Below are 21235 nucleotides of genomic sequence, written 5' to 3'. Positions count from 1 at the left end.
CCTGTCTATAAATCAGTTAACGCTAATGAGGCGTATGAAATATTCATGTGCCTGTTAAGAAAAACTTACCATAAGTGTTTTAAATATAAAACTGTCGAAACCCTAAAGAAAGGTCGGAAACAATGGATGACGCGAGATTGTCTGGAAATGATTAGGAAGAAAAATCTACTGTACGCGAAATTCGTGAAAACAAGACACCATAACGATCTTTCGGAATTCAAGGGGTATAGAAATTTTGTAACGAAGCAACTGAGAAAAACTAAGAATGCGTACTATGAAGCTCTCTTCAAGAGGGTTAGCACTCGTGGCAACGTGCTTTGGCGAGAAATAAATAAGCTTCTAAATAGAAGTTGCCCTCGAGACAACGCACTTGAGTTAAACATAGATAACAAGATAGTAAAGGGTCAATAACTCGCTAATAAATTTAACGTGTACTTCACAACGCTGGTGTCCTCTGATTTATCAAACCCTTCTCGTTCCTGTAATAGTGATTACAAGGACTTTCTAGGTGTGCCAAACATGAGCACCGCATATTTTTTAAACACAACTCCTGAAGAAGTATTGTCTGTATTTATGTCACTAAAGAGCACTACTGCTCGGGACATAGATGACCTACAATTTAGACCTATTAAAGCAGCACTTGATCTTTTGTTATCTGTTCTTACCCATCTGTTTAATATCTGCTTATCCACGGGAGTTTCCCCAGAAAAAATGAAGCATGCGAGAGTTGGTGTCTTATACAAATCTGGTGACCGAAATATCTTTTCTAATTATCGTCCGATCTCGATACTTCCTGTTATATCTAAAGGGCTAGAGAAAATCATATATCAACGTGTCATGTCTTTTTGTGAAAAGTACTCTATATTATCACCGCATGAATTTGGCTTCCGACGGCGCATGTCCACGGAACTGGCTCTCCTCACACAAAAAGAACTCATACTTAACTCATTTGAAAAGAAACTGTTAACACTGGGTGTTTTTATTGACTATTCCAAAGCGTTCGATAGAATCAACCACAAAGTACTCTAGGCAAAATTGTGTCATTATGGTTTTCGGGGAACCGCACTTGACTTTCTGAAATCTTATTTATCACAAAGAAAGCAATTTGTAGTTATAAATGACAGCCAATCCTCCCTACTAACCATAATGTCAGGTGTACCTCAGGGCAGCATATTAGGGCCCCTACTGTTTAATATTTATATAAACGACATAACAAGTGTCAGCAAATATGTGCACTTTATAATTTATGCAGATGACACTAGTATATTTTTTCATGGTAATGATTTAGGTAAGCTTGCAGACTCAGCCAACAACATTCTTAACGACATCTTCATATGGAGTACTGCAAATTATTTAATGATCAACACAAAAAAATCCAAAGCTGTGGTATTCGCACCGGTTCAGAAGGCTGTCTGTCGTGGTTTGGATATATATCTCGGGCCCGAAAAAATTGAGGTTGTCAAAGAAGTTTCATTATTCGGAGTAATTTTTAATGAAAATCTTAATTGGGACGAACACGTTAATAAAATAACTAGAAATATAGCTAGGACGTGTGGTGCTCTCTGTACACTTCGACAGATACTTCCAGCAAACATTAAACTTTTACTCTATAATACGTTGTTTTCATCTCACATAAAGTATTGTAGTCTAGTGTGGGCAGATACATCTAAAGCAAATTTGAACAAAATAATTTTACTGCAGAAAAAAGCGATTCGTCATATTGCAAACGTACCATACGACGCACATACAAGTCATTTGTTCAGAGAATATAAGATTTTACCGATCGATCACATACACAGTTTCAACCTTATTATGAAATACAAACAAAGCTTGCTATCAAACAACGCTTGTTTTCTTAAACTCTGTAACCTCAGAAAAAATACACAATCCTATTATGACATTCGGAAAAGGCCTTCCTGGTTCGTTCCTTATTCGCGAACTAATCTCGGTTTGAGAAGACTTGAACGCTGTATTCCAGCTTGTTTTAACATGTTTGAAAATAAAAACATCGACATCTTTAATATACATAAAAAACAACTTAAGAACCATCGAAAATGGCGGCGTGTAGTTTAGCTTCTTCTAGTTGTCCGGCTACAGTACTATATGTAAAAGAAACAACCTATAATAGTGCTCGTGTGTAACATGGTATCCTATGATGTTTGCTTTCTTTGACATTTTTTGTTGCTTTTTTTACGAGTAAAACGTGCAACATTTCACTCGTCAGTGTTTCCCTTGTGCATTAAAACTTGTGCTTTTCGCATACCCAGTGTTGTAAACGTTGTATAATCATTTTGTAATACTTTGGTAGCCGTTTAGCAACGTGTGCATTGTTTCATGATTGAACGCACGCTGTTTTCTTTTGTTTTTTGTTCTTTTTCTCTCTTTGTGGTTTCCTTATCTTATGTAAACCTGAAACTGATGTAATTTTGATGCATTTTCTTTTTATTTCCTAATTTCTTGAAGTTTTGAAAATCGACGTCAAATTGTTTTTTCATGTCTTGTGCTCTGCTGATTTCTTTGTCATGCCAAGTGAAAAGGGATAGGAGCCTCGTCAAGCTGCTAACATAGCAGCTTTTCGCTCTTATCCTTGCGTTTTCTTTTTCGTAACTCTGTGAAGAAAATGCTCAATAAAACTGAAACTGAAACTGAAACTGAAAGGAAAGCCACAAACAAAAGTGATTTAAAGGTTTATGCACGGATTTGCGACTCATATGACGTTCTGTCTGTATTCAAAGTGGAGGCCAACCTATATTTTTAAGAGTTCGAAAAAAAAACAGTTCAACCGGGACGACTATCTGCACGTTAAAACACTTGGAAAGCTGAAACATGGAAAGCCTAAACAACGCACTTGTGGACGACCACAAGCGCGCTGAAACACTTCGACACTTCGGAAAGCTGGTGCCAAGAACTTCGTCTCTTGAACATGATACTTGTTCCCCGCCCAATCCCTAGTACAGAATCGTCGTGCACATGAACGTATCACGTTTTTTTTTTCAGATACCAGCGCACTGGCATGCGGAGCTGTCGTTTACGCTCGAACAAAGACTATGAACGGTAGAGTAAATATAAGACTTACGGTCACTAAATCAAGACTCACACCACTCAAAGCATTAACGCTTCCGAGATTAGAACAGCTGGGAGCTCTGATAGTGGCAAGACTAATGCAAACAGTGCGGACAGGAACATCCATCTATCACGAAAAGCACTTGTGATCTGACTCGACGGCTGTTTGTGGATAGATAAACTCAGGCCCTTATAAATGGGAAGCTTTTTTATCGAATAGGGTAAAGGACATACAAGCTCAGAGTTCTTTATATTCGTTCTTTATATTCTCGGTGGAGTTAGCTTCATCAGTTCGTACGAGTGAGCGAAGCATGAAATAACGCAGTTCAACGTTGCGTTTACACCGTCAACTTCTTTTTGTCTGTCTTGTTTGTCATCACATCTGTAATGGTAGCGTTATGAAAAACATTGAAATGAACCAACCAGTCCCAGTCATCCTTTTACAATGTGCAGAAGACTAAAAAATGAGCTTAAATAGTCGCACCCCTCAGCACCACGTACCAAAGCTTAAGTTCATAAGGTTTGCCTGGCAATCACAGGTTAGTGCGAATGGACAACAGGTGCTTGTCAGGCGTAGCGAATCGGCAGTTATATTCCACCACCAATCTTGATTTTGCAGACTAATTTCATGACAGTTGCAACGCTGCTTAGTTTTTAAGCTAGGGCAGCAGTGTGTTGCCGTGCCTTTCATATGACATAGTGCTCCGTGTGTGAAGGGCACGTCTCACGCATGCTCCTCTTTTCTTCTTTTTTTTCATTTCTTCATACACCGTAAAAGACATAAACAGTCCAAAGTTTTCCTTCAAGTTTACTTAAATTTCACTCTCATCACACTTTCTTTGTTACACTGTGAATATTAGGTGCTTGTAAAACTCATGTGACAGACTCCGAAGTGGCTGCGACATTTAACAGTAGGAAACGAATGCCTTCTGTGAAAACTATCTTTCTCGTACTTATAGCAGAAAAGAACTGTAGGAACTTACCGAGTGAAAATATATCATTCCAAGGTTATGGATGATGTTTACCAAGCAAGCGAAAGCACTTGGAAAGTTGTTAAAACCTTAATATTTTGAGAAAGTGTCAACATTCTGATACAGTAGAAAAAGAGCAACCCAGTGTTTGTAAAACTGAAGAAAGTTCACGAATCTTCTGGTTACGATTGATGTTCTGAGATGAGAGGCCAGGCCGTCATCTGCTGCTACAAAAACCGACTGCGTGTTTCGTAATTCTATATTCTTCTCAGGTCAAGCAATGAAGACACTGCAGTTTATTGTTGTCATATGCTTGCTAGCAAGCGTATTGTGAGTATTTTTCAGTGTGTTTGTAAACGGTACATGAATTTTCGAAACACATTTAGAAAATGCTTTACAATATAGCACGTATTTTTTGAAAAGGGTGCCTAATCACTGCGTTCTGGTATATTGCGCGTTTTTAAATAGAAAATGAATCATATCATTACGAAGCACCCAGGGCCGTGGTTAGAATGTTTTTGGAGGGTGGAGAGGGGACCTAGTTGGAGGCTTTGAAAAACTCGTATTCTCATTGTCTATTCTCGGCGAAATGCCTCGCTTCATCGTAACGACAGGGGGGGGGGGGGAGGGGCTAGAAATAGTGGCGACCAACAACAGAGCTATGTCAATCGATTTGCCTTGAGAAACGTGTCGTATTGTTAATGTTGATGTGTGTATGATTGCTAATTACTGTAAGAGCATTATACGTATAACAAAACATAAAAACTGCAGCAGATCCATTCCATACTTGTAACGGATGTTACATTATGCACTCTGCCAGGTGGCAGATGCTGTGCAATCTTTTACGTTTAAGTAGCTAGATTGTAGATACGACCCATTCTAAAAACGTAGGCTGTACGTGGGACATTACGCACAAGACGCTCAAACTGCACTAACGCCTAAAAGAGGGTTTAGTGTTCAATGTAGGAGTTAGAATATGCGTATGAGTGTGTGCTTCTTTTCCATGAAGAAGCAATCAGCACTCCGTCCCCCCTCTGATGTTGACGTGCATGTCATAGAAGCAGGAACAGTGGAAACCGAAATGACGCAGTATTTGCAGCATGCTTCAATTGCCGATGGATGCCACTTGTTCATCGGCCTACGGAACTGTCTGCCCTACTTGGCGTTGGACAGTCAAAATGAACACGACGAACCGCAGTGTAATCCGTACTTGTTTTGTTCATGCCAGCTCTAAATTGAGGTTGAATTTCACCTCAGCAATGGTTATAGGCAGAGCTATAGTGAGAGCTAGTTTATAAATACTGAAAAAGAGTCATAGGGTGCCCTACGCATTCACCAAAGTCCTAGGAGTTGACAGGCAACTGTCGTAGTTTTTTTCTGATGCACTATTGCGACGTCTTCATGTGTGTGGTGAGTTTTACGCATAAGTATCACTAATGAATTTCCAATATTTGAGTTTATATAATTTATATGGGCTCTGAGCTTTTTAACATCGTACTACTAGTTTTAAGTGAATATTTACACTCATTAGCATTCTAATCACTTCATTTGTTTTTATCATCGCCTTATGTGCACGTTGATGCTGTAACTCGCGTGTCTGTAGGGTTCACTCGCCAAGACATTGCTGATTCTCTCGATCGCCATGATTTCTTCGTTTGCTTTCCAAGCGGTCGACGCAGCTCCACTGACTTCTGCTACGATGTAGCACTGATAGAGGATCATCTTCCATATTGCATGGATTTCGCCTCGTCTCAATAAAAGGGAACGCGCGTTCGGTTTGTCATTTTTGGAAAAATTTTGAGATGAAGCTGACTGTTCAGCCAAGGACCCCTTCACATAAGATTATTAGCTCCTTAAGAGCGTCCCATTCGGTTTAAATATTAGCCAGGCATCGTCAATCGAGCAGAGAGAGCTGAGTTCCTCGCAGTGGCGTGTACCGTGGGCTTTGCCTGCCCCAAGTTTGCTGGCATTCGGCACTAATGGTACACAGAAACACGCGTCCTTTCACAAGTCTGGCTACAGTCCACGCACTCATGCCAGGTTCCTTTCAATGGCGAAGTTCCTCAAGCTGTGGGTCGTGCGTCCGCGACATATGTAGATGTAGTGGCAGTAGGAAGCCACCTTCACAGCCGGACTAGTGGAGAGGCACACACGTATTCTTTGAAATTGAGGAGAAAACCCACGCACTTTAATCATAAACAAAACATAGTTGTTTCTGATGAAATGGTTTACAGATACGATTATCGGTGACTTCATTTACAATAAATTTGCCTAGAATTTGATGCCTACTAAAAAAAACTAGTAACAGAAGGACGCACTTGGAGCTTTATCTGACCAGAAAAGGCTGCCACATTAAACTCGATGGGCGTAACCTTCTTGGTTTTAGCAAGATATAGCAAGGGTCGGACCGCAGTGCCATGAACTAGCGGAGGTCAAAGGTGGGAAATATACACGAACCGCAGGCCGTAAGAAAGTGCGCGCGTGCCGCTATTCCAGTCGGGCCGTGTCACCTCTCGTTTAGTCCTTGAAATTTCCGCTGGATGGCGGTACTTCTATATGATGAATATATGATGAAAAGATGCGAGATGGTGGTACTTGGAGGATTCACTAGATGGATGGACGAATGAACAGACACACGAATGGACGGATAGACAGATGCACGGATAGACGGATAGACGAACGCACAGACTTACGGACGGACAGTCGCACGAACGGACGGCCACCCATACCGACGCACGTAAGCGAATACGAACGGACGGACTGACGGATGCTTTATCCCACTCATTATCAGGCACTCTGTGGATATGCTGTGATTTTTTGTTCGGCCCCGTCTCCGTCCTAACACTGTTTTAAAACGATTGTCTTGATGGTATACTTCAACACAGAAATTTTGGTCTCTGTCAGTTTGTTTGTTTGTGGGTGTCTTCTACTCCTCATGTCGGATGATTCCGGCGAAAGCTTGAGCGCGTGCTCAACGCCTACACATCTTGACCTGGTAAGTGCTTTAATACTTGTTGATATGCTCAATGAAAGAAAAAACAAAACAAATATTACGCATACTTGAGGCGCAACATCAAACAGTAAATAATCGGTAGTGTATGTTTTATCTAGAAAATACCCGGTTATATCCTAAAGACCGTAGTGTTTACTATCGTCACGGCGTCGTGACGTGAACGAAGACAGTACACTCGATGTTAAAAAAAAAACGATTTATTCGGCCGAACTTCTGGTCAGGAAACTGAAGGTCAGATTGCAGCAACACATGGTCACTGATAGCGGTGAACAGAGCGTAGACCGGCGATCAAGTAATCTGACAACCGCGAAGTGCGACAGCAATTATACATGTTTCGTCGAATATTCCAGCCCTATCACTGGTCATCGCGCAAGTTGCGGATTAATCACGAGTGGTCGCGTCTAGTGGGCACTCTCAACAGAACAATCTAAAATGATCGCGAATGTTCTCGAACAATCACGCGTACTTTGCGCTGAGCATTCCTGGTACAGGGTTTGTAGAATAAAACAAAATCAAACATCAATTCAAAATAAGAAACGGGCGTGGCATTTCCCCCGTCTTAAAAAAAGTGTCGTCCCGATGCTTCAAACAGAACGCGGACAAAAATACATGCACACTGACAACAACAGTAAAGAAAGTTCAATTAAATTAGGTACAAGACAAAGCGCAGAGAAGCGACCATTATTACTGTCCTCAGGTTCACTAACGCATATGAAACAGCCTGAAGCTAGCGAGATGAATGACTTGAGGCTGTGCATAGCGACGTTGAGTGTTTGTGATAGCCTCGAGGACAACATAGTAGTTGAGTAGGCCAAGACGTAGAGCTATAGCATACCCTGTACGATCCGAAGTATCGTTGAAAAGTTTTTCACTCCGTGCACGTTGGCGAATCGGCAGCTACCCCCAAACACGGTTACCGGGATGGTATTCCGCGAAGTGTCGTCGAATATTGTAACGGTGGCTATCAATTGTCTGCTGGTTCTTGATGCACTGGCGGGTGAGTTGTCCTGCTTCTTCGGCGTGCTGAAGGTAGACAGTCACGTCGAGGTTTTCTTCGTCAGTGACATTGGCAGCATTGCGTCTAGGGTGCTGGACGGGTTCCTTCCGTAGAACAACGTGTATAGCGACATCTCAGTCGTCTCCTGCACCGTCGTGTTGTATACGAAGGTCACGTGCGGAAGGATGGTGTCCCAGGTCTTGTGTTCAACGTTGACTTACATGGCCAACACGTCGCCGATGGTCTTGTTTAGCCGCTCAGTGAAGCCGTTCGCCTGTGGGTGGTTCGCTGTCATCTGGCGGTGCTTGTATGGATGCGTGCCAAGATCACCTGAGTTGATTCCGCAGTAGAAACCACACCTCTGTCGGTTGTGAGGACTTCTGGGGCACCATGACGCAGTACGATGTTCTCGACAAATAAATTTGCTACCTCGGTGGTACTGTCTTTTGGCAGCGCCTCTGCCTCGCCTTAGCGGGTGAGATAGACAGTAGCTACAAAAATACATTTCTTCCGGAATTCGACGTCGGGAATGGTCCTAGCAGGCCAATGCCCATTTGCTGAGACCACCGGCGAGGTTGCTCGATGGGCGGCCTAAGTCCAACTGGCCTAGTTAGCGGTGTGTTTCATCGCTAACAATCTAGGCAGGTTTTAGTGTATGACGTCGGCAGTGAGGCGGGGCCAGTAATGCTTTTTCTGTATCCTCGCTAGCGTGCAGGCAAAGCCAAAGTGTCCAGCCGCGGAATAGGTAGGGAAAGGGAGGCATTCAATCCTCTGATTTGTATATGGGGCAAGTCCTAGTCCGAAAACCATGACGCTCTGTGGCGTAACTCTAACCCAGCCCTACAAATTTCCCCTAAGAGTATAACGGAGCTCAGGATCTATTCAGTTAGCCTAAACACAATTGGCCCAGATATTGCAACTGTAAAGCCTACGCTCGTACACTCCCCGTTTCAAGACGGTGACGCTTCGCGTCTTAAGTCATACCCGGCCTTACAAAGCCGCTGGAGTCTTCCCTGCAAGTGTGTTTACCATAGGTGATGTAATTCACAATTTACAAGTGATTTTAATACGAAAAAACATGGTCTATGTTTCGGCATGCTACTTTAGGTGGTTTTCATGCACACCAAGTATACCAACATAGGTCGCATTAGCGTTTGTTGTCAAGTTTGTATTTAGTTTTCCCACGAAAAATACGTTGGTAGCATGTACATGAATTGTAAGCTTAGCGTTGTTATGATTGCTCAATCTTACCAATTAAAATTCTAAAGAGAAAAGTATCAAAAATGCTTCCTCGGGGCCTGCCGCATTTAAGCTCTTTTCGGACACAGTATTCCATCTGCAAACTAGCATTTGAGTTCAGCATTGTGAATAGGATGACTATGGAGGACGTCTTACTACTCCATCACTTTATATAGTAACTTTATTAAACGAATGAAGTAGTTGACCAACAAAGTAGTTCGAAGAAGTCTCAATAATAAGCCGTGTGTTAATATTTTACTGTAAGGGTTTGCTTATACAGTAAACACTTCTTCATTCCATGCCCGTTAGTTCGAATATTTAAATCAAACGGCCGTGTTCTCTTGGCTGGCCAATGCATATATTGTTGAACTGTGGCAGAACTCTCATGTATTCGTTGAAGTTTGGCCGAAGCTCGGTGTATTCAGACGTTTCTTGGAGCGCACAGAGCGTGAAGTGCTACAAATGTACGTTGTAATGGCAGAAAAATGACTTTCGCTGACAGCCGAAGTCGGTGCGGCCTTTACGAAGCCGCGGTCATCACCCGCCATCACGTTGATGATATAGACACCCATTGTTGGTACGGAACACGTTATAACGTTGTTGGCATGTAACCACGTATTGGATCAGAGGAAGCTTGGACTCGGAACACAGGGCAGCTGAACACCGTTCGCGTTGTAAATAAAGTCGTAAATAACAAAAACATGCTCTTGCAGTGTTTTTATGAAAAAATGCAGCTTCGCACGTATTGGTGCCAAGCCTGGAGAAATGGCGGATTATGGAAGCCTTCTTCATTTCTTTCGTTCCTCTACTTCTTTTTGTTGCTGCTTTTTTCTTTAATTTCGTCCATTTATTTCTATTTATTTCTTCCTCTCTCTTTTTCTTCTTAACTTTTTTAGTATTTGTATTTTCTTTCATAGTTTTCCCCTTTCACTCTTTGTTTCGCTCTTTTGGTCCTTTTTGCTGTTTCAATACTAGTTTTTGTCTGCGTTTCTTAGTATAAAAGACCGTTGAACGAAAGGCAACCGTAAAGTACGGCTCCAAGATCTTTGCGAATCATACTTGCGAGTCATACTTTACGTTTTCTTCGAATGCCATGTTGCCACGCTGCAAATAATTACGCTCAATGAAATTTTTTTTCTATTTTCACGTTTCAAGTTAGTAATTGTAGGAACACGTCCCAAATAAAGGTAGTTTTGAGAAATAAAGAAAAATGAAAACAGCTAAAGAAGTTGCACCAGCAAATTGAAACTGAACATCTACAGCTGCGATTCAAGCCAGGGCCTTTCGAGTGGGAAAGGCACATTCTACCTTTGCACCACTTTTATGGAACTACGCTGAACTCTTAAAACGACAACACCCTACAGACTACCGATCACGGCGCCTCGAGTGGCTTTTTACCCTGTTTCGGCTTCAACGTCTGTACGTTCATGCTGCGACCATTCTGAGCATTCCCCTGTTCAAGTACACTCTAGCTTCGCCAAAAGACAGCCGAGTTCTAAGCTATGAGTTTACGGCAGAGAATCCGGCTGCGCACCTCTATCTGCTGACACGGTATTGCAATGTAGGTTGACGATAGGGTAGTGCATGAAAGTGAAGAAATAAACGTATCCAATGCAAAAAGCAGGGGATTCTGTTTCGCAAAACTTTGGGTCTTGTTAGCGATTGCCTCAGGTTTGTACTTCTCAAAAGCATGCCAATGAATTCATTTTTGTTAAATCATCGCTTTTCAACGCGTGCTTATTGAACTACGCATATGTTTATCTTTCAATAAAGTTTGAGTTGGTGGTTTGCGCTGTGTCCTCGTTACTTTCTACTGTGTTAATATTTTTTGCGCACTATACCACTAAAATGATTTTTCTCAAATTGTAAAAAAAGTTCGTATCACTTGAAATCACCTGCGTTATACGCGACGTCGCTAATTTGTGAAAACTCGTTGCGTTAAAAATGTTTGTGCACTATAAAGAGTGCTTTACTGTGGTGAGGTCTCCTCGGCATTGCCTCACAGTGTCCCCTGAGCGTAATTTAAAAGGATTCTCGTCGATAAGATTAGCGGTGGCTTTTGTAGTAGTTGGCTACACAGAATATTGCGCAGTTAATAAATAATTGTAGTTGTAGTGTAACGATATCGAGCCGTTAAGCACATGCACTGTTCTCTGGGAACTGCTTTGCGGCAGGATAAAATCAATATTCATAGAAAAGGATAAGAAGCTGCGCAGATGAGCAGTCTTTTTAGTCCAGATAACTGTGGACGTAACCATCTCTCTGCTCAGGTCAATAAATTTGCAGGAAAAACCTCAAAGATGGGCTTCCCTCTGTGCTCTAGACAGCTGCTCATCACATCATTGCGAGCCACGCCAATTTGTTGCAAATTACCAAGTTATACATTAGGTGAGGCTGGTAAATGGGTGACTAAACTGCCAAGTATTTTTAGCTCTCATAATGTGGCCTCCTTTAAAAACACTTCTACTGCCTCGTGTACTCATTTTGGCTGTGATGTAGAACAGTGGCGATTCCATTCGTTTTCCAAGAAAGATAATTTTTTAGCCAAGAAGAGTGCGCTATCGGTTTATATGGCGTTTTCTATTTGGTTCCCACCTGCACCTGGTTCACTTGTATATAAATACATGCTCAGGCGAACCACAATAATTGACTGACAGAGTGGTATAACGCTCTAGAGCCCCTGCTGAGTAGTAACCGCGTTTACAAAGTTTGAGTAAACGACGCGAAAGCGGCCAGAAAATCAGAAAGTCTACAGTGCGTAGTCGCGACACATGGAAAAAACCTCGTCGCCCCTCTCCCCTCCCATCAGAAGTCTAGAAAAAGTATGTTAAAAAAGCTCATATAGTATAGTTACGTGGCTGATGCGCTGATTCAAAATTTCACCCCAGTAAGTTTCTCAGTGGACAGCTGACAACGACCACTGCCGGAATTGGGGGAGGGGTCTCAGCATTTCTCGTTTTCGTCAGTGGAGGAGGAGGAGGCAGCATCCTCTTGCAAACTCAGGTGATACGCCTATGTTGGCAGTAGTGAGACACTCACGCAACAAGTTGAGTGAGTGTCAACCTACAGGCGTACCTGGGTGTGTGCTTCTGGGCGTCCACTACTACCTATTTATTGAAAATAAGCACAATCACGTTTTTTCCCAGCAGCACCTCTTCGGGCGATTAGGATGACAAAGAATTTTCCAGGTAATCAATAGGTTAAGTCCAGCTGTGATAAATGCTAACGAAAAGGAAGCGTTGAATGTCGTTGAACTACTAAATGTCGTGACATCTTCACTAATGTTTACTACTTTTTTCACAGGCACACCAGTTCCGGACTAAGGTCGATATGGCAACACAAAACTTGCCTTAAATTTGTAAGTTTACATGTCTCTCATCACACTACGCTTATTCAAGGGCAGTTGTTACAGAATTTAATTTTGCTGCTGGTCGTAATTTTGCAGCAAAGGGTACTTACTGCTCGGGGAACTGGTTTTGAGGCACTAGTTGGTAGTAAATGTACGTGTGCGCAATAACAGTAATGAACACGTAATTATAGTACACTCCCCCGCCAAGGCACCAGTATACAAAATATAATGACGCTTTTTCTTGATGACATGTACAGATGTTGCGATTACGCGCTTATCTGGGACGGGTCTACATATCCACAACGTTCGCGGAATTCACGTGCTTTTGGTAGGGTAGTGTACCATCCCCACGTGGTTGTGATTCTTTGCAGATGCTCACTGTTGCACGAGGAAAGTCTTTGTGATTTCAACAAATCAGTTGTTAGTCTACAGCCGGGCTCTCTACCTGTGTTTCTTCGTCCCAAGTACAGTTTACACTGCTGGACTGTTCCTTGACAGGACTGTTGGAGCGGTGGTAGTTTTGCTTTAAATGCGAAGCCCTTCTAAGAAAAAAAAACTTCAACCATTCAATTATTCTATCTCGTTAGCACGGTTCTCACGTGCTCTCGGTGCTCACAGCGTCGTTTCCTCTACTTGGTATGTACAGTGAATGGTCGAGCAGTACTTGAGTATACATGACGAACACGATTTACAGTTCATAACAAGAATAACGGGTGTTGCCCAGCACATGCTTATTAAAACGCTTTCGATGGTGACGTCTGGCCGCTAGCTACGTGCCACGGTTCATGATAACCGAGTAAAAGCAGGAAATTCACAGTCTATACTGACGATAGTGAGAGTGGGCTTAGGAACCCTTAGCACGATAGCTTTATCGAGCTCGTGTCGTACAAAACTCAGTACCGCCACCGTTGGTGTTCTTTATATGTGGGGTTCAACGTCCCATAATAACTTTATGATACTGAGAGGTGCCGTAGTGGAGGACTCCGGAAATTTCTCCCACCTGGTTTTCTTTAACGTGCACCCTAATCTGAGAACATGGGCCTACAGCATTTTCACCTCCATCGAAAGTACAGCTGCCACCGCCGGAATTCGACACTGCAACCAGCGCGTCAGCAGCAGAGTACCTTAGCCACTAGACAACCATGGTGGGGCTCGTCGGTGTTGTTGATGAGCTAGAGGTCGAAGAATAAAATTCATGGCTTGATATGGTCTACAGGAGTAGATACGAGGCAATCTACACGGCAGCATGCACGTATTCTCCCACTGAGAAAAGTAAGGGTGACTTCGCCCCTGCACTACCCACTGGGAAACCAACAACTGGGACCAAGTTTTACGTCAACAAAGCCATCACGTAAATATATAGTGACGTTCGATAATGAATTTCATGCCTATGTCGCGAAAGGAACTGTTGTTAAGAAGGGAGATTTGTAAAGAGTCTTTTCCGCGTATATATATATATATATATATATATATATATATATATATATATATATATATATTGTTAAGGCGTTTAATAGCCGGTCCACAGCGAGCAAGCACAATGGCGACAGTAACGGCCAAACACGGGCTCTCAGTGCGAGCGGCGTCCTTGTTGGGTAGCCCCACTAGAAGGTACTCAAGAGTTCGACCCATTTCATAGTTCGGAGGCTTCGCTACAATTACCCCGGGGTCGAAGAGGGAGCCGCCTGGCGACCTAACAGCTTGTTATTATGAGCGGGTCATAATAAGCCTTCAGGCGCTCCACGTTGACGATGTCTCGCCCACGGCGGCGCATGTCCGAAGATTGTTCAACGGGTTCGATCAGATAGTTGACGGGTGAGGTGCGCTCGATGACACGGTAGGGGCCTTCGTATTTGGGACGTAGTTTGGAAGAGAGGCCAGCGGCAGAGGTCGGGATCGAGAGCCATACAAGCGCACCAGGAAGGAACGTGGGCTCAGAAGTGGTGCTGGCATCACGGATACTCTTCTGCCGCTCTTGCTCTTGCGTCGTAAAAGTCTTGGCAAGCTCGCGACACTCTTCAGCAAGCCTGGCTGTCTCGGAAATAGGTGTACACTCAGATGGATCCGGCGTGTACGGGAGTATCGTGTCCATGGTGTGCGACGGGTGCCTTCCGTACAGCAAGTAGAAAGGTGAAAAACCAGTCGTGCTCTGAGGGGCGGTGTTGTAGGCGTAGGTGACGAAGGGCAGTATATTATCCCAATTAGTGTGGTTGGCAGCGACGTACATAGAAAGCATGTCGCCGAGGGTGCGGTTAAAGCGTTCGGTGAGGCCATTCGTCTGTGGGTGGTAAGCAGTAGTTTTGCGGTGGACAGAATGGCACTCCGTCAGAATGGCTTCGACGACTTCCGACAAGAAGACACGGCCTCGATCGCTGAGAAGCTCTTGGGGTGGTCCGTGGCGCAGTATAAATCGATGCAGCAGGAAGGACGCAACATCGCGCGCAGCAGCCGCAGGGAGAGCGGCGGTTTCGGCGTATCGCGTTAAATGGTCAACGGCAACGATGGCCCAGCGGTTACCAGCCGACGTCAGAGGAAGTGGTCCATACAAATCGATACCTACGCGCCCAAAGGGACGGTCAGGGCAAGGTAACGGTTGTAGACTGGCGTGCGACATGTGAGCTGACGGTTTACGGCGTTGGCAAGTGAGGCAAGAGCGAACGAACTGCTGCACATAGCGGTACATCCCGCGCCAGAAGTAGCGTTGTCGAATGCGATGGTAGGTTTTGAATACCCCAGAGTGCGCGCAATGCGGATCAGAATGGAAGGATTCACATATCTCTGACCGCAGACTGCGGGGTATCACGAGTAACCACTGCCGGCCGTCGGCGTCGTAATTGCGTCGGTGTAGAAGGCTGTCACGAATGGCGAAATGGCGAGCTTGACGACGCAATGCACGCGTGGATGGCGTTGCGGATGGATCAGAGAGCAAGTCGATCAGCGGGCCGATCCAATTATCCTTTCGCTGTTCGGTAGCGATTATGTCAACGTCAATGGCAGAAACAGCAGCCGAGGATACTGAGCAGAGCACATCACCTTCAGGCAGAGGGGAGCGCGAGAGGGCGTCGGCATCAGCATGCTGGCGTCCATTGCGGTACAGCACGCGGATGTCGTAGTCTTGTAAACGAAGAGCCCAACGGGCGAGACGGCCTGAGGGATCCTTCAATGATGAAAGCCAGCATAGTGCATGATGGTCGGTGACGACATCGAATGGGCGACCATACAAATACGGTCGAAACTTTGTAAGAGCCCAGACGATCGCCAGGCACTCTTTCTCCGTGACGGTGTAGTTTGTCTCAGCTCTCGTGAGCGTACGGCTTGCATATGCTACGACATATTCAGGGAATCCGGGTTTGCGCTGCGCCAGGACAGCGCCGAGGCCTACACCGCTGGCGTCTGTGTGCACCTCCGTCGGGGCCGTAGGGTCGTAGTGGCGTAGAATGGGAGGAGATGTCAACACATGGCGGAGCTTCGCGAACGCGTCGTCGCACTCAGACGACCACGAATTGAGGGACCCGTTACTTCCAAGGAGCTTCGTCAGCGGTGATATGATCGTGGCAAAGTTTCGTATGAAGCGTCGGAAGTACGAGCACAGGCCCACGAAACTACGCAGTTCTTTGACGGACGCAGGTTTGGGGAATTCGGCCACGGCCCGAAGCTTGGCTGGGTCAGGAAGAATGCCATCCTTGGACACGACGTACCCAAGGATGGTGAGTTGCCGTGCTGCAAAGCGGCACTTCTTCAGATTTAGTTGCAAGCCGGCATTGCTGACACGTGCAAAAACTTCTTTCAGACGTTGGAGGTGCGTAGAGAAATCTGGAGCGAACACCACAACGTCATCGAGGTAACACAAGCACGTGTGCCATTTCAAGTTGCGCAGAACGGTGTCCATCATGCGCTCAAAGGTCGCAGGTGCATTACATAGACCAAACGGCATGACGTTGAATTCGTACAAGCCGTCGGGTGTGATGAACGCAGTCTTCGGTCGAGCGTCATCAGCCATGGGTACTTGCCAGTACCCCGAGCGCAGATCGAGAGAAGAAAAAAATTCGGCTCCGTGAAGGCTGTCAATTGCGTCATCGATGCGCGGCAGTGGGTAAACATCCTTGCGAGTGATCTTATTGAGCCGTCTGTAGTCTACACAGAACCGCGCAGAACCATCTTTCTTCGCAACAAGAACAACAGGAGACGCCCATGGACTGTCCGAGGGCCGAATAACGTCGCGTCTGAGCATATCATCAACCTGCTCGTTAATTTCCCGACGTTCAGCAGGCGACACGCGGTAGGGACGTTGCCGTAATGGTGGATGGGCACCAGTGTCGATACGATGCGTAACAGCGGACGCACGACCGAGAGAACTTCGCCCGACATCGAAAGAAGAACGATATTCTCGCAACAGGTTCAGAAGCTGGGAACGCTGTACCGACGTGAGGTTGTCATCAATGCAAGGGCCAAATACATCAGGAGATGACGAATCAGAAGTGGAAACAGCACTGATGGTACGCAAATTGGGACAACGCGAGTCATCAGGTACGTCCAGGACTTGTGCGTTATCCACTGGTTCCACTCTGCCGAGACATTCCCCTCGAACCAAGGTAACAGTGTACGGGGATGGGTTGGTCACGAAAATAGAGGCGTTGCCCTGGGTGATTTGCACGGTCGCGAAAGGTACTAGCAACCCTTTCCTTCGGCAAGCACGGTCGGATGGCGAAACGAGTGCAATTGTGTCGGAGAGTCCAGCGCAGTAGACAGATACACCCATCGTGGAGCTTGGAGGCACTATGGTTCCACTAACTTCCCCTATACAACTCTTGGCATTACTGTCTGTTAGATCTCATAATTATTGTGTCAAAACACGGAAAAACGAGCCCTTAGGTATAATTTTTTTCTTATATATATATATATATATATATATAGTGAAGGAAAGTTTAAATGCTCGTTTTCTTTGTTAGACAGAATATACTGATGAGAGGAAAGAGCGTGAGACGACATAAGAGACTTTTTGCCTTCTCCAATCACGAATGAGTTGGTACGCCACTGCAAGGTAGTCAAGTATTGTGCTACAGATCAACGTTATTGCTTCGAACTGGTTTCAAGCACGTCATATAGAAGGGTCAATACAATCCACATTTTCATAACAATGGGATAAAGTTTACATAAGCACTGCTGTACCTCTGGGCATACAAGCAGTGCTCAATTCCACTGGCAACTGCTGCTTCGAAGCACGAATATCACCGCGCTCTTAAGCAAGCTTCTTTGCGACGACACAGGCGTACGTTCTGTAACCTAAATGACAGTATTAAGGTGCTCCGTCAGCCGCGCTTGAAACGCCAGTGTAGTCGACGTACCTGGTAATCCCATACCATGCCTACCGCTGGTTAGTTTGTGCAAATACGTTGATCCAACTAGTAGTAATTGGCACAAAGCTAAGAGACATGCGCTGACTGCTTGCTATTAAACCAATTCCCACGATGCGTGGGATATGGTGGATATGTCCACAATGCAGAAATAGTCTCAGCAGCTCTCAAAAAGTGACTTAGTGACCATTTGATGCTAGAAGTCATTCTGGCATAGCAGGGATGCCGCCTCCACGATGTTCCCATGCTCCTGCTCTTTTAGGCCATGGCATTGAGCCACGCATTTTGGCCATGTATTTAACATGTGTCAGCACATGGTTATTGGCATAATGCGTGATTGCTTTTATAGCTCCCGTATCGAAAGCAAGTATATATGCGAATTTTAGTGGTCATGGCACTCACTATTGTTCGTCAAAAATCTTGATCAGCTTTTTTTGTTTACATTTTTACCATACTAAAGGAACATTGCATGCGGTTTAAAACTTTGCTACAGTTTTTATGTCATAGAACATGCCATACATAGGTTCCATTCTCCACTACTGTTCTAATAATGAATTATAGAGACCGAGGTAAGGTCCTGTAAAACAATGCATCTGGAGGTGAGCGAAAAACCAAGGAACCGTTGAGGCTGATGGCAGGAGGAGACAAGTGTGTTTTATTTTGGGGCGCGTCACATGAGAAACAAGGCGCGTGGGCCTGTGCCTGCACCTGAGTGCGTCATAATTAGTAGGCGGCCGATGATGACCATGGCCGCTAGTGGCCTCCCTCCATTTATAAGAAGGAAAGTGATGCACTGACATTCATGAAACAGCCTTTCGATGTGAGACCATCGGCTGAATCCTGCGTTTAAGCGATGACAAAGACAGTACATAACTTTGACGTTGTTGCAGTGTAGGCGGGTTTGCCTCTGTCGATTGCTCTTCACGCCTATTGAGCTCGATGAAGACAGATTCGAACCGGATGAGCACTTTGAATGGGCAGCCGTAGAGAGGCTGAGGGAAGGTCAGGTACCTTGAACCAGGCGAAACACTTGGCTCGCTGAGGTGATGTTGTTGCGTATAAAAACGTTAGTTACAATGAATATTTGACTAGCGCCGGGAGGCAGCTGTGCGGAGAGGAAGCGAAGATGCTGCACGAACATATCCGGACCCAGCGTAGTGACAGTAGCAGGCGCGAAACGTTCACCAGTTATAAAAGTAATGTTGCAACATGTACCAACTCCGTAGCTGCGCAGCCGAAGTCTTCCATGAAAGACAAGCCCATGGCAAGCAGCATAAGGGGAACACCTTCAGCTCATGACGAACGAGCTCGACGATCCATCAAGGTGGCTTTAAAATGACGAAGACGTTCAATTTTACCATTTGCTGATAGTTGGTACATGGTAGAATGAATATGGCGTACGGCAAGCAGGCACGTCAGTCGCCCAAAAGATCGCACTCAAACTGTTCGGTGCTATGGTGGTAACAACGTGGGGGCAACCAGAGCGTGGGATCAGGTTCTCCCAGCGACGGACGCTGAAGCCATGGTAACTAACAGAAAAAAAGTACACAGCGCTAAACTCACAGCTAAATTTATTTCGAAAAAAAGAACATATATAGAAAATCAAAACTGCGTAGAAATCAAAACTGCGTATATGCGCAAAAATACAACACCATAGGAATAACGTCTTGTCTAGAAAACAGTTACATACCTGAAAGCAATTCATGGATGACTTATACAATCATGATTGGATTTAGGCCAAAAGGCTTCGGCTATTTAACGCGTAGACCGATGAACATGTCGCGTCGAGATAGATGTTGGGCGGGAGATATTGCTTTAAGCTTGAACTCGCGTGTCCAACAGTCTCATACCCTCGCTAGTCACACTGTGTCCAAGGAACTCGGTGTTTTCTACAGAAAAGACACAATTCATTGGCTTGATGAGAAGGCCGTGTTCCTGGACCCGAAAAAAATAGGAGGCGCAAATGGTTGCAGTGTTTGGGGGAAACAGTACCTAACAAAAGGTCGTCTAGGCATGAAAATATGAAGGCTAGTTCACGGGTACTTTGTTGATAAACCTCTGGAGCGTCTGAGCAGCATTCGACAACCCAGGCGGTATGTGGACGTGCTCTAAAAGCCCAAATGATGTCACAAATGCAGCTTTCCGGATGTCCACTGGCTCGACCTTTGAAATGTCTACTTCACTGGAAATCACCACTGCCGCGAGGTTGGCTGCGAAGTCGTGAATGTAGAAAAGGGAATATCAATCAGGTACCGTGCGCTCATTGAGAGTACGGTAGTTGCTTCGTGGGCGCCAATCACAATTTGGTGTCATGTGGAGGTCTAACTATCAACTTCTCGACGAACTCGACGACGAACGAATGATGCCTAGTTGTAGCGCGTGGCCAAGTTTGATAATGGCGATGACAAGGTGGTCCCTAGCGAGGCGTGTAGGGAGCTAAAATATTAGACAGCCAGTAGTGATAACATGATGCGTGACGTTGTGATTCACTGGCAGCTCAAGCTTGAAAGATGCATAATGACTGGAAAGCCTGAAAGAATTGATGCGAACATAAATGATGGTATTTGTGGTGATGTTTCCTTCATGCCATTATTCTATGCTAGGCATCTATCTGAACGCGAGAGAGCGTGAAAAACTTCATGGCTCTGGTTCACAAGTCAACTCGGTAATTTTGTGCGTTTATTTCAGTGCCGCCCAAGCCAGCCAAATTGCAAGAGTGGTTGCACCTGTTTTTCGTTCTTTTTCTCCAATCACGTTGGCGCCTGTCTCAACGCAAGTATTTCTCGACCATGGATGTTCCGTGCAATAGGAGGTCCTCATGCTGAGTAAACGTACACCATTCGTTCGCAAAGTTTCGTTCCAAATAAAAATCGCTGCATTGTAACGTGTCTTCATTTACGTCACTTTCGAGGAGAAACGAGGCTAAGGCCTGCTGACATGGGTATTATGAGCTTCACCATTGGCAATTCCTGCAGAACTGAGTTACCATAGGCTAAGCGGCCGAGTCATGGTAGTGCATAGGATACCACATCGTTACGGCCACGCGATGGAGGCGGAAACGCTGTAGTAGGCCCGTCGGCTCAGATTTGGGTGCACGTTAAAGAGCTCCAGGTGGTCAAAATTTTCGGAGCGCTCTGCTACGGCGTCTCTTATAATAACATGTTGGTTTTGAAACGTTAAATACAACATATCATCATCATCATGCTATTGGCCACGAGATCGAGCAGAGTCGTCGCCTGGCGTCAACGG

At 44.9% G+C, this 21235-nt stretch overlaps 1 long non-coding RNA gene across 1 annotated transcript; it reads left to right on the top strand.

Annotated features, from left to right (window-relative positions):
- The first annotated feature begins 4199 nt into the window (after window positions 1–4199).
- On the top strand, window positions 4200–20870 carry LOC119159884 (uncharacterized). Its single transcript, XR_005108148.2, has 3 exons — window positions 4200–4364; window positions 12587–12641; window positions 20675–20870. It is a non-coding gene; the product is annotated as an uncharacterized LOC119159884 (long non-coding RNA).
- Window positions 20871–21235: the final 365 nt, after the last annotated feature.

The sequence above is a fragment of the Rhipicephalus microplus genome, unplaced genomic scaffold, assembly GCF_043290135.1.
Source record: "Rhipicephalus microplus isolate Deutch F79 unplaced genomic scaffold, USDA_Rmic scaffold_23, whole genome shotgun sequence".
In the NCBI taxonomy this organism is placed as follows: Eukaryota; Metazoa; Arthropoda; class Arachnida; order Ixodida; family Ixodidae; genus Rhipicephalus; species Rhipicephalus microplus.
The sequence above is the reverse complement of the archived record's forward strand: the minus strand, read 5'-3'. Positions and strand labels throughout refer to the sequence as shown.